The following is a 15,776-nucleotide window of genomic DNA, read 5'->3' as shown; positions in this document are numbered from 1 at the left end:
GTATATAAATAAAGAAAAAGAAGAGATGAAAGAAATGGTCTAAATCTCCCTCTGAAGGAGATTTCTCTGTTCTATGTTCAGTAGCAGCTGTTCTAAACTGATTCAACGGGTTTCCTTTCCATTTCTCTTACATTTTAATTGTGATTTGTTTCTTGTGTTTTTCCCTGCGAAACAGCCCATATTTTTCAGATGAATTCTATTTTGCTACAAATATCATGCCCATGTCATTAAAATATCAGTAGATAAAAAAGGAAGTAAAGCATTCTTAAATTTAAAATTAAACTTGTTTATCACAAATATTTCCAGAGAAAAAAGAAAAAAAAAAACTTGTGAGAGATACATTATTTGTTTTAGTAATGGGTAATCTATTGCTTAAATATCAAAGGACAAATTTAGGTAGGGTGATTTATGGCTTCACCAATAAAAATATACAAGTGATTACTAGTAAGTTATCGGATTATTTATCAAAGTTTGCAATTATTGAAGTTTATATAATCCATGTCTTATTTATTTTTGAATAATTTATGTACTTAAAATCATCATTGCATTAATAAAACCAAATGCCAAGCAGAGTTGATGATAGATACATGGATCAAGATTCATAATTGGGCAATGACTTGACCAAAAATTTGAATTTAGCACTCATCCATAACAGAGAGTCTTTGAGGAACTAACTCTTCAGACTTACAGATATGTTTTACCCCATCTCAAAGGGCAGGTCTCCAATGGAATAGAAGTCATTTATTTAATTAATTCAACACATATTTATTGTGTGGCTACTATGTGTATGCTAACACTGGTGAATATCATCGATTAAGAAACATTCCCACCTTTCGGTGAGTTTATAATTTAACAGAGGAGGATGAGAAAAAAAATTTCAATTCAATGTTATGGCATACCTAAGTTTCAAAACTCTACTTCTTTATTGTGTCTAGAAAAAGCTTAAGAGTTTCAGTAATTAGTAAATCAGTATGAAAAATAAGTATGATGAGCCACTTCATACAGAACTAAAATTCACTGAGGAATTGTAATAGCATAGTGGTCTCCAGAACAAGATAAGGGATAATAGAATTTTTCCAGGCATTGATCATACTGTTCCTTAATTATTATGTCTCATTGTATCTGAAACTCCAGAGGACACTGACCACAAAAGAGAAGCAACGTTAAATTACGTTATGTGGAGGATGTGGTAAGTTTGTGCACCAAATCTATTTCACTTTTTCTCTATTTTTAGGCAATTTATACTATCTCCATTTTTTCAATTCAATAAACATTTTTACATACACATTTTTGTACTTACCATACTATTTTCTTTTTTTACTAATGAAAAATTATTATTGAAATATAGTTGACATGCAAGATTATATTAGTTTCTAGTGTGCAACATAGTGATCTTACTTCTAATTATGGTCTTTTCTTTCTCACTTAGAGAAATCCCTTAACACCTCTTGTAGGGCCAGTTTAGTGGGGATGAGCTCCATGTTATTTTCTTACGGTAAAATGTTAGAAGCAGAATTTTTAGGTCATAGAGGAAATACTTGGAAAGCTTGGTGCATATGGCCAGATTTCTTGAAAAATTTTGATGTTTACCTCTTTTGCAGGTCATATGTAGAAAGGCCTACATTCCATTAACAAATCTATACTTGCACTGTCCAGTGCGGTAGAGACTAGCCATAAGGGATCATTCAAATTTAAATAAAATTTAAAGTTGTTTCCTCAGTCACACTAGTTATATGCCAAAAGCTCAATAGAATACTTCGTAGAATAGTATGTGCTTACTCTTGATGTAAGTCCTGTACATTTTTTTTTTAAAATGCATCCCCAGCCTATCATTATCATTATTGCTAACCAAAATAATTATTTCAATATTATTTCCTAAGCAATTATTGGTGATAAATTTTTAAAATATTAGTGTTTGTACATCACCATGATCTTAAACCATTTTATTCATTTGAATAGTTTCATTTTGATGCTCCTCCTTAAGACAAATGTCATGACACCTGCAAATAATGATGCTAGTTAGAAAAAAAATCCCCATGGACTAAAGTCATTTTTGGTGAGGGTGAGTGTACTTCTTTTGTGCTTTGTCTTCATGCCTTTGGAAATAGCCCAAACGGGCTACCTTCTCAGTGGTGTACTCTTGCCTCCAGACCTAGCTCTCCTCGACTAGTCCCATGTTGGAGTAAATCCCTGCCACTTTTAAGAAACTGGCTTAGAGAAAAATGGCTAGAAACAGGCCTGTGCTTTACTTTGGACCTCCCTTTGAACCATTAAATGCTGTTTCTCCATAGTGATGGAAGGAACTAAATGCATGACATATTTCATTCATGTTATGGTCTACCCATGCATCTTTCACTAATCTCTTCAAAACAGGGAATGCTGTTAGAACATGCCAAACTTTCTTTAATTTCCTTCCTGAAAAGCTGTAATTATTTCCCAGGAAAGGAATTCATGTAACAACTCCTAGTGTCTTCATCAATTTATCCAAAGCATTTTGTATCTGGCAAAATTTTCTTGAGGTTATGATATGCTACCCTCTCATTCTGCAATTTCACTGCCAACGAATCCTTTGGGGTTGTTGTTGTTGCTTATTTTGACTCTGTTATCTCCTTCCTCTTTTCTTCCTAGACTTGTGTATTTTTGGCCAGGGTGGGCAGATGGTCTTATCATTTTTGCTTCACCTCATATGCTATAGAGTTTTGGTATTTATCTGTATCTAAAAGCTACTCTCCCCCCACCCCAAGAAAGTCTGTGAAACTGTAGGCAATTCCCAGCTAATCTCCAGCACCAATTTAGTATTTCTTGAAAGGTTTTTACAGTGACACACTACTGTGAAATTAAAAAAAAAAAATGTTAAGTTATTAAGGTTTCAGAATGGTATAAAAATTTTACTGAAATGATGACTATTTTGTACTTGTAATCATGTTGATAAGATGGCATCTTGAAGATCCTTGGGATCTTTAGCCTTAGCTCCAGCTTTATTAATACTCTTTTCTATATCATCCTTCTGGGACGTTAAAGCTTGTTACTCTCCACACTTCCTGAAGAGTTCTATCCCAGCTGAAAAGCCTCCTGGGGTAGACAGGGCAGAAGAATGATGATCACCATTTTCGAAAGGCTCAGCCCCAGGCAAGATTTGACTTTTTTAGGATCCCTACCATCACCCACAGATTTTCATATAGAGGAAGAGCTTTTCTGATTTCACATAACTCCTGAAAGGACCACCAGTCCCCAGTCATGCACATGCCAACAGGTACATATATACCAAGAGGATCTTCTTACATTAACAGTTTCCAAATAAAGAGTCTGGAATTTCAGTTCATGTTAGCATTTTTCTTTTTTTTTTTTTTTAAGATTTTTTTTTTTTTTTTTTTTTTATTCATGAGAGACAGAGAGAGAGAGAAGCAGAGGGAGAAGCAGGCTCCCAAGGAGCAGGGAGCCCGATGCGGGACTTGATCCCAGGACCCTGGGATCATGACCTGAGCCGAAGGCAGACGCTTAACCATCTGAGCCACCCAGGCGCCCCATGTTAGCATTTTTCTGAGACTAGACTGATAATCACAATATCATCGTATATTGGAAATTATGATCAAAAAAAGTAATGCAGAATAAAGTGGCAATTGAGGACTAAAATTTGACCTACATCGTATTTTAAAATATTATGTATTATTATTCTAAAATATAAAGATGTGGTTGGATTTCCATTATTTCAAAAACACTGAAGAGCTCATCTTTTTCATGCCTCCACAGAGGCCAGATGAACGAGAATCATGACCACTACAGGCATCTGAGCAATTTTAGCAGTCAGTACAAATAGCTGTAGCTAAATTGGTCTTTCCATGATCAATACCAATTGCGAAGCTCCAAAATTTATGTTCATGCTCAGGCTGCACTCAAATGGTCATGTGAATTAGGTAAATATCAACGGGGTGATATTATCAATAACAAACGTGATCATGTTTTTCCATTCTACTTTCCTTTGTATTAGATTAGCAGACAAACAAGTAGCTTGATTTTTTTTTAATTAGAAAGCCACTTTAAAAGTTTTACGGTTATTTAAACTATTATCTTAAAAATGATTCTGTCCCTTCCTCCCCACCTCTCTCTCAAAAAAAAAAAAAAAAAAAAAAAAGCAAATAAATGCGTTGTCCACCACAATTATAATGCGGCTTACAGCTATGCCCTTAGGCCCGGAGGAGAATGTGGGAAAGCGAAAGCAGTTTTTTGTAAGTGTGATGAAAGCGTTTTGATGTTTTCTTTACATTCTGCCTTTCCATTATTACTATTACTTATGATTTTCCAATACTTAAATGTAACCAAATTGTGATTTTCTTATAAATAAATCATTATTTTTCTTCATAGTTTATAATATTTCACAAAGCATTAACATTACACCATGCTGCTAACTGCTATGAGTGTATCTAAACATATTCATTAGTATTTGTTAACAGATCACATTTTATGTAATATAATATTTTTAAAACCTTTCTACATATCTATAAAATTTAAGGAGCTATAGTTGAAGCATTGTTAAATATCTAGCACCAAGGCCTTGTGTTCTTCTGGTCTTCTCTGGATGTCTTTTCTCTGATCAGCAGCCCTTAAGATTCGCTTTGAGGTAGAACAAAAGGGAGATGTGATAAATATAAAATTGAAGGGCAAAATGAGAGCAAGGACACAGGTTTCCATCAGCATCGACTCTCAGTACAAAACACTATTGTTTGGGAAGTCTGTTTATATTTACGCAATGAAAATATCTGTTCTATAATCATCACTGGTTAATCTGTAAGTAACACATACACACACGTACACACACACACAACAAAACATATGTATGCTGTACATCATAAAAATATGACTAAAATACAAATTTTTGTGTCTATAATGAAAACAAAATCTTAAAATTTTAAATTATGAAGCTACAGGAAAGATCATATACTTCCTTTTTTTATTTTATGAATTTACAAAGGTAGCAGTGGACGGGCTGGGGTCAGAACATAAGCTTTGAGATATACTTGTGTGCTTTCTACTACACAACTATACTCTGAAATATGCAAGCAGAGCTCATTAGAGAGACAACCTTTGCCCAAAGAAAATACATTTTCCATATATTGTTCTGCAGATTTCAGTAGAGAAATTCTTTTGAAATCTTGGTAATGATGGCATATAGATTTCTCTGTTCATGAAGATAACAAAGCTATTGATTTGGCTTTCCTTGTAAAATTGTAAAAGAATAATAAAGCCACTCCATAAACAGAGTCAAAGAAATGTGCGCTTTAATTTTGTCTGTATCTACTCTTAAATGAACCTGTCATTGGAGTGTATTGTTGACTCTACTAACTGCATCTGAGTTTGCCATGTTTCCTGAAGATGTATTTCAGATTATGCCCATGATTCTTTAGTACTTTTTGTTTTGGTCAATTACGTCAAATATTTTTGTTTATTAATACAAAGAAAGATCTTCTAGAGGGGAGGGGGGTGGGAGGATGGGTTAGCCTGGTGATGGGTATTAAAGAGGGCACGTTCGGGGCGCCTGGGTGGCTCAGTCGTTAAGCGTCTGCCTTCAGCTCAGGTCATGATCCCAGGGTCCTGAGATCGAGCCCCGCATCGGGCTCCCTGCTCCGCGGGAAGCCTGCTTCTCCCTCTCCCACTCCCCCTGCTTGTGTTCCCTCTCTCGCTCTCTCTCTCTCTGTCAAATAAATAAATAAAATCTTTAAAAAAAAAAAAAGAGGGCACATTCTGCATGGAGCACTGGGTGTTATACGCAAACAATGAATCATGGAACGCTACATCAAAAACTAATGATGTAATGTATGGTGATTAACGTAACATAAAAATAAAAAAAAAGAACAGGGAGAACTATGAATGTGTGTGAATTATCAAAAAATAAAGAAAGATCTTATTATTCTTTGATATATTTTCACTATGTAGTATGTGGGAATAACATGGTTTCTGTTCACTATTGGATATTGAATGTTCATAAAAATTTATGTTGTTGCATTTGACTGAAAAAGAACTGACCAAAATATGGCCAGCCACCAGGAATAGTACCATGTGGTGGTTAACTTTATTAACTTTCCTTTCAACCATAATGTTGTCTGACACTGTGGTGCTTATCATTTAATGTTTTACACCCATTTGTCATTCATTACTTCAGCAAATACTTATTGAGCATCTGATGCAGTTTTCTTATGCCTTGAGTAAAAAGATTACAAAAATCACTAGTGTCAAGTCCCTCATCGTATATTTTCAGACATATTTGTCCATAAGGTGCTCTACTGAAATGTAGTTAAATACTCTAGATTAAAAGAAGAAAAGTTTTTGACATTTCATAGTTCTCAATTTTATCTTTAACATTATATAAGTTTACCCCCACAAACTGCTCCTTGCTTTGGAACTAAAGAAAATAATATTGTATTTGAATGACCAAGGCTCTTCCCTGTATAATGCACTGTTACAATAGTCTATAATATAACTACCATAGAACAATTTCACTTCTAGATAGATACCCAAAAGTACTGAAAGCAGCATCTCAAAGAAATATTTGAACATCGATGTTCATAGCAATATTATTCACAATAACCAAAAAGTGAAAGTAACTTAAGTGTTCTTTGACCAATGAATGAATGGGTAAACAAAATGTAATATGTATATGTCATGGAATATTATTCAGCATTAAAAAGAAAGGAAACTATGACACATGATACAACATGGGTGAACCTTGAGGACATTATGTTAAGTGAAATAAGCCAGTCACTCTGGGAACCAAACTGAGGGTTACAGAAGGGAGGCGAGTGGGGGGATGAGGTAACAGGGTGATGGGTATTAAGGAGGGCACGTTTGGTGATGAGCACTGGGTATTATATGCAACTAATGAATCGTTGAAGACTACATCAAAAACTAATGATGTACTATATGCTGGCTAATTGAACATAATAATAAAATAATAATAATAATAAATAAGCCAGTCATAAAAAGACAAACACTGTATATTCCACTTCTATGAAGTACCTAGAATAATCAATTAGCAATAATCGTGCCCCGGATAAACCTCATTGGCTACGATACTGCCACCGCGCAAAGCAAATAAATAGGGACAGAAAGGAGAAGGGCAGTTGCCAGGGGCTGGGAGAAGAAGGGAATGGGTCATTGTTGTTTAACAGGTATAGTGATAGCAGAAATGGTTATGAGTGATGTGTACCCTCTACTCTAGCATCTTAAAGATGCTACAATTTTAACCAAATTATGAATGAGTGAAGCAAGGTCCTACAGTGGAAAATCAATGTACTGCTTTTCAAGGGTGACCTTCTTTTCATGGACCTTAATGCATTAAAATGTTTCTTCTTCTTAGTATTATGCTAGAAAGCCATAAAGAAGAATGACTATGGGGGACCTGGGTAGCTCAGTCGTTTGTTAAGAATCTGCTTTCGGCTCAGGTCATGATCCCAGGGTCCTGGGATCAAGCCCCACATTGGGCTCCCTGCTCAGCAGCGAGTCTGCTTTTCCCTCTCCCGCTGCCCCTCCCCCTTGCTTGTGCTCTCTCTTTTTCTCTCTCTCAAATATACATAAAATCTTTTAAAAAATAAAAAGGCAAAATGGCATTGAAAAAGAACAAAGTTGGCGGACTCACACTTCTCAATTGGAAAACTTACAACAAAGCTACAGTAACTAAGACCGTGTGGTGCTGACACATATATATGGAATAGAACTGGGAGCTCCAAAACAACCTTTCAATGGTCAGGAGAATTTTGACAAGAGTCTCAAGAAAATTCAATCAGAAAAAAAGTCTTTTCAACAAATGGTGTTAAGACAACTGGATGTTAACATGCAAAATAAAGTTGGACCCCTTCGCCTTGTCATACAAAAAATGAACTCAAAATAAAAAATAAACCTGATTTTACAAATGTTACCTAATAATAAGTGTGACCAAAATTAAGAATAAAACTCATGAGCAAACTGTTTAAAATTATTAAATAAAATAAATGGTGAGTTTTCTATAGTGCTTATAGGTTAAGATAGTTAACATCTTAGGTTCCCTCAAGATTATACTTTTAATTCAATGTAATTCAATAAAATTCAGTGTTTTTCATAAAGTTTAAAAAGATCTGCCTAAATTTTATATGACGTAGAGCCAATAACAGCCAACAAATTTTTAAGAAGAAAATTTGTCTCTACTGTATTTCAAGAAAAAAGATAGTATTTCAAACAGTGTGTAAGAGATAGCTAGATTAATGAAACTGAATAAAGAAAACAGATGCAAACCCACATGTTAATGAAATCTTTGTGTGTGACAGTGGAAGCATCACACATCAGTGGAAAAAAAGTAATGAACTATTTAATAAATTGTGCTTGTTTAATTGTAGATCCTTATGAAAAGACATTAAAGTATATCCTTACACCATGTAAAACTTATAAACTCCAGATTTAACTCAAAAACAAAAATGAGAAGAGCAAAACTTTTAAAAGAAATTAAGATATTATTTTCATAATATTATTAGTGCTGAATATAAAGGCTTTGAGCTAAGGTAGGTTAGCTTTTATTTGATCAACCCCCTCACCAAAAATAAAGAAAACCTAGGGGTTATGTGATTGAAGGTGTCAGAGAGAAGCAACTTAGCTATATCCAAAAATGTCAAGATCCTGAAGAAAAGGGAAGTGCAGATTTATGAGACTGGCACTTGGTGCGACTTGTTCTCTGAAGGCGTTTGGAGAGTCTGGGCAGTGGATGCAGTGATTTCACAGAACTGCAGAAGCAAGAGTTGGACTTCAGGACCTAGCAAAGTACTGGCACTCTGGTAAGGAGCCCTGGATTTAAGATGGGTCCCCCAAGGAGTAAAGGCATACTAGAAATAGAACACCCCTAACAGGAAAAAACCTGTCATGGAATCACCTCAATTATGGATTTTCATATGAATATTTGCCTTTGCCATAGCTGAGAAACAGACAGACTTTTGGCAACCCTACATGTTTGAAAGACAAAAAGTGGAGTTCGGGATCCCAAAGATGAGGGCCTTGTAAATAGTCTAGTTTTTCAGTTAAAACCAATCCTCAATAGAGGATTAAGGGTGATGTGGAAAAAGAGGGACAATAGATAATAGAAACTGATACTAGAAATCCACAGCTGATCCAGGTATTAGAATAACAGATATAGCCTTTATAATCAAAATAACACATGGGTTGAAGAAAACAGAGAAGGTATAACATTTCAACAAACAATGGGAATATATAAAAGGAATACAAATAAAAATTACAGATCTGAAGATATAATAACTAAAATAAAGAATTCGATAGATGAGTTTAATGGCAGACTAGCCAGTGTCTTCACTCCAAAAAAAAAGAAAAAAAGATTAATGAGGTGGAAGATAGTTCATTAGATCCAGACTCAAGCACAGAGAGAGAGAGAGAGATGGGGTGAGGGAGGGAGGATGGAAAATACACTAATGCATTTAAGAGATAAATGGGATATGTTAAAATACCTAACATAACCTGTAAATAGAACCTTAGGTGAAAGGCCAAAGAAAAAAATACAAAGCAATATTTGAAAGAACAATGCAAATAATCTTTCAAAGCTGATTGAATACATTAAACACAGATTCAAAAAGTACAACAAAAAGTTTATGTAAAATACATAGAAACAAAACAACACCAAGGCACACCATAGGATAACCAAAGACAAAAAAATAAAATAAAATCTCAAAAGCAAGAGAGAGGGGAAAAAATGGACCCATTACCTAAAAGAAGAGAGGAATAGAATGACAGGTAGGTGACTTTTCTATGGAAATAATAGGAGCAGAAGGTAATACAGTTGAAAAAAAATACACTAAAAGAAAAAAAAAAAAAACCTGAAAAATGCACTAAAATAGAATGCTATTCACAAAGAAAATCTGCTTCACAAATGAAGGTAAAGACCTTTTCAAATATATAAAAATCAGGAAAATGTATCACCATCAGATCCACACTAATCAAAATACTTAAAAAGTACTTAAGATGAAGGGAGGCGCCTGAGAGGCTCAGTCGGTTAAGCATCTGACTCTTGATTTCTGCTCAGGTCATAATCTGAGTATCCTGAGATCAAGACCCATGATGGCTCTGGGCTGGGTGTGGAGCCTGCTTGAGATTCTCTCTTTCCTTTGCCCTCTGCCCCTCCCCCACCTGCTTGTGTGCATGCGCGCTCTCTCTTTCTCTCTCTCTCTCTCTCTCCCGATCTTTCGCTCTTTCTCTAAAAAAAGAATTACTTAAGATAGAGGGGAAATGAACTCATGTGAAAGCCTGGAGTTCAGAAAGAAAGAAAGACTTAAAAGACTAAATACTGGGTATTTACCCCAAAGATACAAAAGTAGGGACCCGAAAGGGTACGTGCACCCCGATGTTTATAGCAGCAATGTCCACAATAGCCAAACTGTGGAAAGAGCCAAGATGTCCATCAACAGATGAATGGATAACGAAGATGTGGTATATATATACGATGGAATATTATGCAGCCATCAAAAGGAATGAGATCTTGCCATTTGCAACGACGTGGATGGAACTGGAGGGTATTATGCTGAGCGAAATAAGTCAAACAGAGAAAGACATGTATCATATGACCTCACTGATATGAGGAATTCTTAATCTCAGGAAACAAACTGAGGGTTGCTGGAGTGGGGGGTGGGGTGGGAGGGATGGGGTGACTGGGTGATGGACACTGGGGAGGGTATGTGTTCTGGTAAGCGCTGTGAATTGTGCAAGACTGTTGAATCTCAGATCTGTACCTCTGAAACAAATAATGCAATATATGTTAAGAAAGAAAAAAAGAAGAAGAAGAATGTAGCAGGAGGGGAAGAATGAAGGGGGGGAAATCGGAGGGGGAGAAGAACCATGAGAGACAATGGACTCTGAAAAACAAACTGAGGGTTCTAGAGGGGAGGGGGTTGGGAGGATGGGTTAGCCTGGTGATGGGTATTGAGGAGGGCACGTTCTGCATGGAGCACTGGGTGTTATGCACAAACAATGAATCATGGAACACTATATCTAAAACTAATGATGTAATGTATGGGGATTAACATAACAATAAAAAAATTAAAAAAAAAAAAAAAAAAAAAAAGAAACTGTTCTTTCATTTTTAAAAGATCCGTAAGGAATTTGAGAAACAAGACAGAGGATCATAGGGGAAGGGAGGAAAAAAATGAAACAAGACGAAACTGGAGAGGAAGACAAACCATACGAGACTCTTAATCTCAGGAAACAAACTGAGGGTTGCTGGAGTAGAGGGGGGTGGGAGGGATGGGGTGGCTGGGTGATGGACATTGGAAAGGGTATGTACTATGGTGAGTGCTGTGAATTGTGTAAGACTGTTGAATCACAGACCCGTACCCCTGAAACAAATAATACATTATATGTTAATAAAAAATAATAATAATAAAATAAAATGTCTTGTAGAATCTTCTGACTGTAGGTCATGGAAATAAAAAAAAAAGTATCAAATCTTTTAAAAAAATAAAAAAATAAAAGATCTGTAAGAATTTTAAACATCTAAAATTCTTCATTTTATTATTGTAATTTGGTATATAATTGTTATCATTTAGAAGAGATTCTAAAGATGTCTAAAGAGATTATATAAATCTTAAATTAAAATGAAGCAACCAAGGGGGGCCTAGGTGGCTCAGTTGGTTGAGTGGCTGACTCTTGATTTAAGCTTGGGTCATGGTCTCAGGGTCCTGAGATTGAGCCCTGAGCACAGTCTGCTTGTCCCTCTCCTGCTTCTTCTCTCCTCACTCATGTGCTTGCTCACTCTCTCTTTCTCAAATAAATAAATAAAATCTTTAAAAGATAAAATAGATAAAAAATAAAATGAAGCAACCCAAAAGAGAAATATTTTTGACTCATAATATCAAATAAACATTAGTTAAAAGAATCTCCTAAAACAAGATTTGACAATCTGTAAAATTGTCAGTATCTTTCAATGTCTCTTCTTGAGCAAATACAATAAGGTAATAGTGATCAAATTTTAAAACGATATGGAAGTTAATTCAATCTTAGTTAACTAAATAGACATTATGATAAAATTGCATATAATTGTAATTTATTTCCTGCAATTTGCCTTTTAGATTTCACTAGAATTTCCCTTTTATCCTGAAATACCAGCTTGATACATTTCCAATGAAACAACTTTGGATTTCATGTTGTTAGAAAGCTATTCCCTCTTACTAAGTTCCTATTTAAATTGTAATCCTGTGATTTTTTAATCATTCGTTACTTTTAGACTTCTATTGGAAATTTGCAGTTTAAGACCATGATAAGATGCCACATTCAGGGCGCCTGCGTGGCTCAGTTGGTTAAGCGACTGCCTTCAGCTCCGGTCATGATCCTGGAGTCCCTGGATCGAGTCCCGCATCGGGCTCCCTGCTCGGCAGGGAGTCTGCTTCTTCCTCTGACCCTCCCCCCTCTCATGTGCTCTCTCTCATTCTCTCTCTCTCAAATAAATAAATAAAGTCTTTAAAAAAAAAGATGCCACATTCATTTGTCATTTTAAAGCATTTTTATAGTCTTTTATATATAAAATTAAAAGCGGTGTGTGTGGGGGAAACAATGATATTTAGTGCTGGCTCCAAAGAGTTGAATTTCTTGGTGTTTAGTTTGGGATCAAAGAACAAAACTATAGCAATATAAATGGAAAAACCATCAGTATAATAATAGGGAAAAGATGTGGATGTTATTCCAAAGAAATTACTAAAATCGGTTTAGTAGTCAAAAACAGTACTGCTAATTTGTTGCTAGGGGAAAAAAAATGGAAGGAAAGTTAATGATGCCATAGTACAAGGATTCTTTTAAATCTTCTCCATAATATTACCCATAAAATATCTACTCTCAACTGACAATGAAAATATTTCTATTTTGGAAAATATAAGTCATAAATAAAAGAAGACATATGTTCCCACCACCCCCACCATCTCTTCCGAAGATTAAGACAAATAAATTTGTTTTGGTTATCTCTTACTATATATAAAAAACAAAAAACAAAAAACAAAAACAAAACTCCAACATTTAGCTGTATTCAGTGATGAGTTCTGCTTTTTTACTTCACATAGTATCCACTGAAATCACTCACACAGCTACATTCAGCTGGGAGCTGGCTGGGGTCCCAAGGTACTCCCGAACATAATCAATCCATCAATCTCCCCACTTCCTTCCCATCTCTCTCTTTCTCTCCCCCCCCCATAACCTGTCATCACTAAGTAGCTTAACTAAAATTTCTCTATATGGTAGGTAGCTTGGCAAAAATGGAAGGGTGAAAATGAGGGATAAAATGAAGCTGCAAGGTGTCTTAAATTATAGAGCCAGAAATTATACAATATCATTTCCACTGTATTCTATTGGTCAAAATAAGTCACAGAACCTGCATAAATTCAAAAGGAAGGAAAATATATTCCACTCATTAATGACAGGAGTAGCAAATTCACATGTAGGACAAAGAGGGAGAAGTGTGCACACTTCGGAAAAAAGCTACCATTGTCTACCCCCTGGCCACAGCAATTTATAAACCTCCCACAAGCAAAATACACGCCTCCCTCCTCCAGAAATCTGATACCCTTAAGGCGTTGTCTCAAAATCCGGAATGTCATTATCTAAATTATGTCCATATGTGCCTGAGGCTTCCTGGATGCAGCTGCTTGGGTTCAATTGCTCTTGATCCAGAGACATATGAAAATAAAAAGATCATTTGCCTACAATATGCACTGATGAAGCACAGATAATTGCAACAGACACTTGCATTTTAAAGAAGGCAGAGATTTGTCACTGGTCCATGGCAATTCTAAATACAGTTGGACACATGTCACGAGTTCTCCCTACTTGAAAGGCAAGTAGATTGTGGTTCTGGCCCCTAATGCTTGCCTTTGCTTCGGTCATCCCTCCTTTTCTATAAGATATAGCCAGTATTTACAGTGAATCACTCTCTCAGCCTGCTCCTTGTCCTTAAAAATTGGATGCTCTTTGCATTTTGAAATATTCTGTTCCTTTTAGCCAGTCAGGTGGTGCTTTTGACGGTACAGGGCTCTTAAAATTTTGTAGACTTTTCTATAAATCTTATTATGATTCACCTCATTCCCTAAAAGCAGTATCTATTAATTTTTTTCAAGACAGACTTGTAATACTTTGGGAAAATGCCATCCAGATTCTCAGAAGTCTTTATGTCTAGCTGAGATGGTCTACTAGGAACCATCTCAAATTTTTCTAAGGTTTTAACAAAGCAGCTTACAAACATAAAATGAGTGTAACCTTTACTGAGTGGTCATATTTTACTTTGGTCAGTTGGAGAAACTATACTGGACAAAAGGAAAGAGATCATCTACTTGATAGAAGAAGATAGATGTTACATTACAAAGGACATGTGCAAGGGGAGATCTAATTGGACGTATATGTGAAAAGAACCTACCTCAACTTTTTTCTATCTAAATTACTTCTAAATTCTCTGATCCATCATTTTTCTATTTTTATTCATAAATAGAAACCTAATGTGATATATTACACAGAAATAACGTGTTAATGTATTACATAGAAATAATACAAATGTCTTCAACTTAGTCCCAAATATTTTGTGCATTTAACTTTGGTTGATTTAAATTTCTGCTTTTAATTGCTTGAATTATTTTATGTCTATCTACTTACTTTGGATTTTATAACTTTATATTTGTTAGCAACAGAATGATTAGAATCATATTCAAAATTATTCCATACCACTTCATACCCATTAGGATGGATGTATTTAAAAAAAGAGAGTGAGAGAAAATAACAAAAGGTAGCAAGGATGTGGAGAAATTAGAGACCTTCTGTGTTTATTGCTGATGGAAATGCATTGGTTTGGCTTCTGTGGATAACAGAATAGCAGTTCCTCAAAAAACTACACATAGAATTACCACATGATCCAGCAATTCCCCAAAGAATTAAGAGCAGGGACTCAGACACATATTTGTACACCCATGTTCATAGCAGCATTATTCACAATAGCCAAAAGATGGAAGCAACCCAAGTGTCTGTTAATGGATGAATGGATAAACAAAATGTGATATGTGCATAAAAATGAAATGTTATTCATCTTTAAAAAGGAAGGAAATTCTGACACGTTACAACATGGATGAACCGTGAAGACATTACACTAAGTAAAATAAGTCATAAAAAGCAAATATTGTTATGTTTCCACTTACATGAAGTACTTGGAGTAGTCAAATTCATAGAAACAGAAAGTAGAATGGTAATTCAATTATACAATTATGATGCCAAAATATTCCATGTTCTATATAAATTAAATTTAGGGGCACTTGGGTGGTTCAGTCAGTGAAGTGTTCAACTCTTGATCTCAGTTCTGGTCATGATCTCAGGGTCGTAAGTTCAAAACCCAACTTAAAAAAAAAAAAAAAAACCTAAAAATTTAGTTTGTCTGCTGTGCTTAAAAATGTTTAGTTAAAGGTCAAGTTGTTCAAGTAATGTTCAAGTAATGAAGTTCTAATTTTGAAAAACACCAGCTAGAGCATCTGATTACTAATATTAAATGATGTGTCCTGGTGAAACTAAAGAATACATGTCCATTCATCTGTTACAGTTACACTATGCCATATAATTTACACTGATAATAACTACCTCCAACCTTTAAAAGTTGTGTGTATTTTCTCCCAAATGTTTAAAGTCATTATAATCTTCACATTTTTGTTATTTTTATTACTCAACAATGACTATCAGGAAAAAATAATTTACTCTTCAGTAAGTGTTTTTATACTTATACAAAAAATGGTGAATTCTGT

At 35.1% G+C, this 15,776-nt stretch overlaps 1 non-coding gene across 1 annotated transcript; it reads right to left on the bottom strand.

The window, feature by feature from the left end:
• Window positions 1-6,949: 6,949 nt before the first annotated feature.
• Window positions 6,950-7,085, bottom strand: LOC118538187 (U4 spliceosomal RNA). Its single transcript, XR_004918491.2, has one exon. It is a non-coding gene; the product is annotated as a U4 spliceosomal RNA (small nuclear RNA).
• Window positions 7,086-15,776: the final 8,691 nt, after the last annotated feature.

Source organism: Halichoerus grypus, chromosome 5, assembly GCF_964656455.1.
Source record: "Halichoerus grypus chromosome 5, mHalGry1.hap1.1, whole genome shotgun sequence".
NCBI classification, from domain to species: Eukaryota; Metazoa; Chordata; class Mammalia; order Carnivora; family Phocidae; genus Halichoerus; species Halichoerus grypus.
This window is presented reverse-complemented; position numbering and strand designations above follow the sequence as displayed.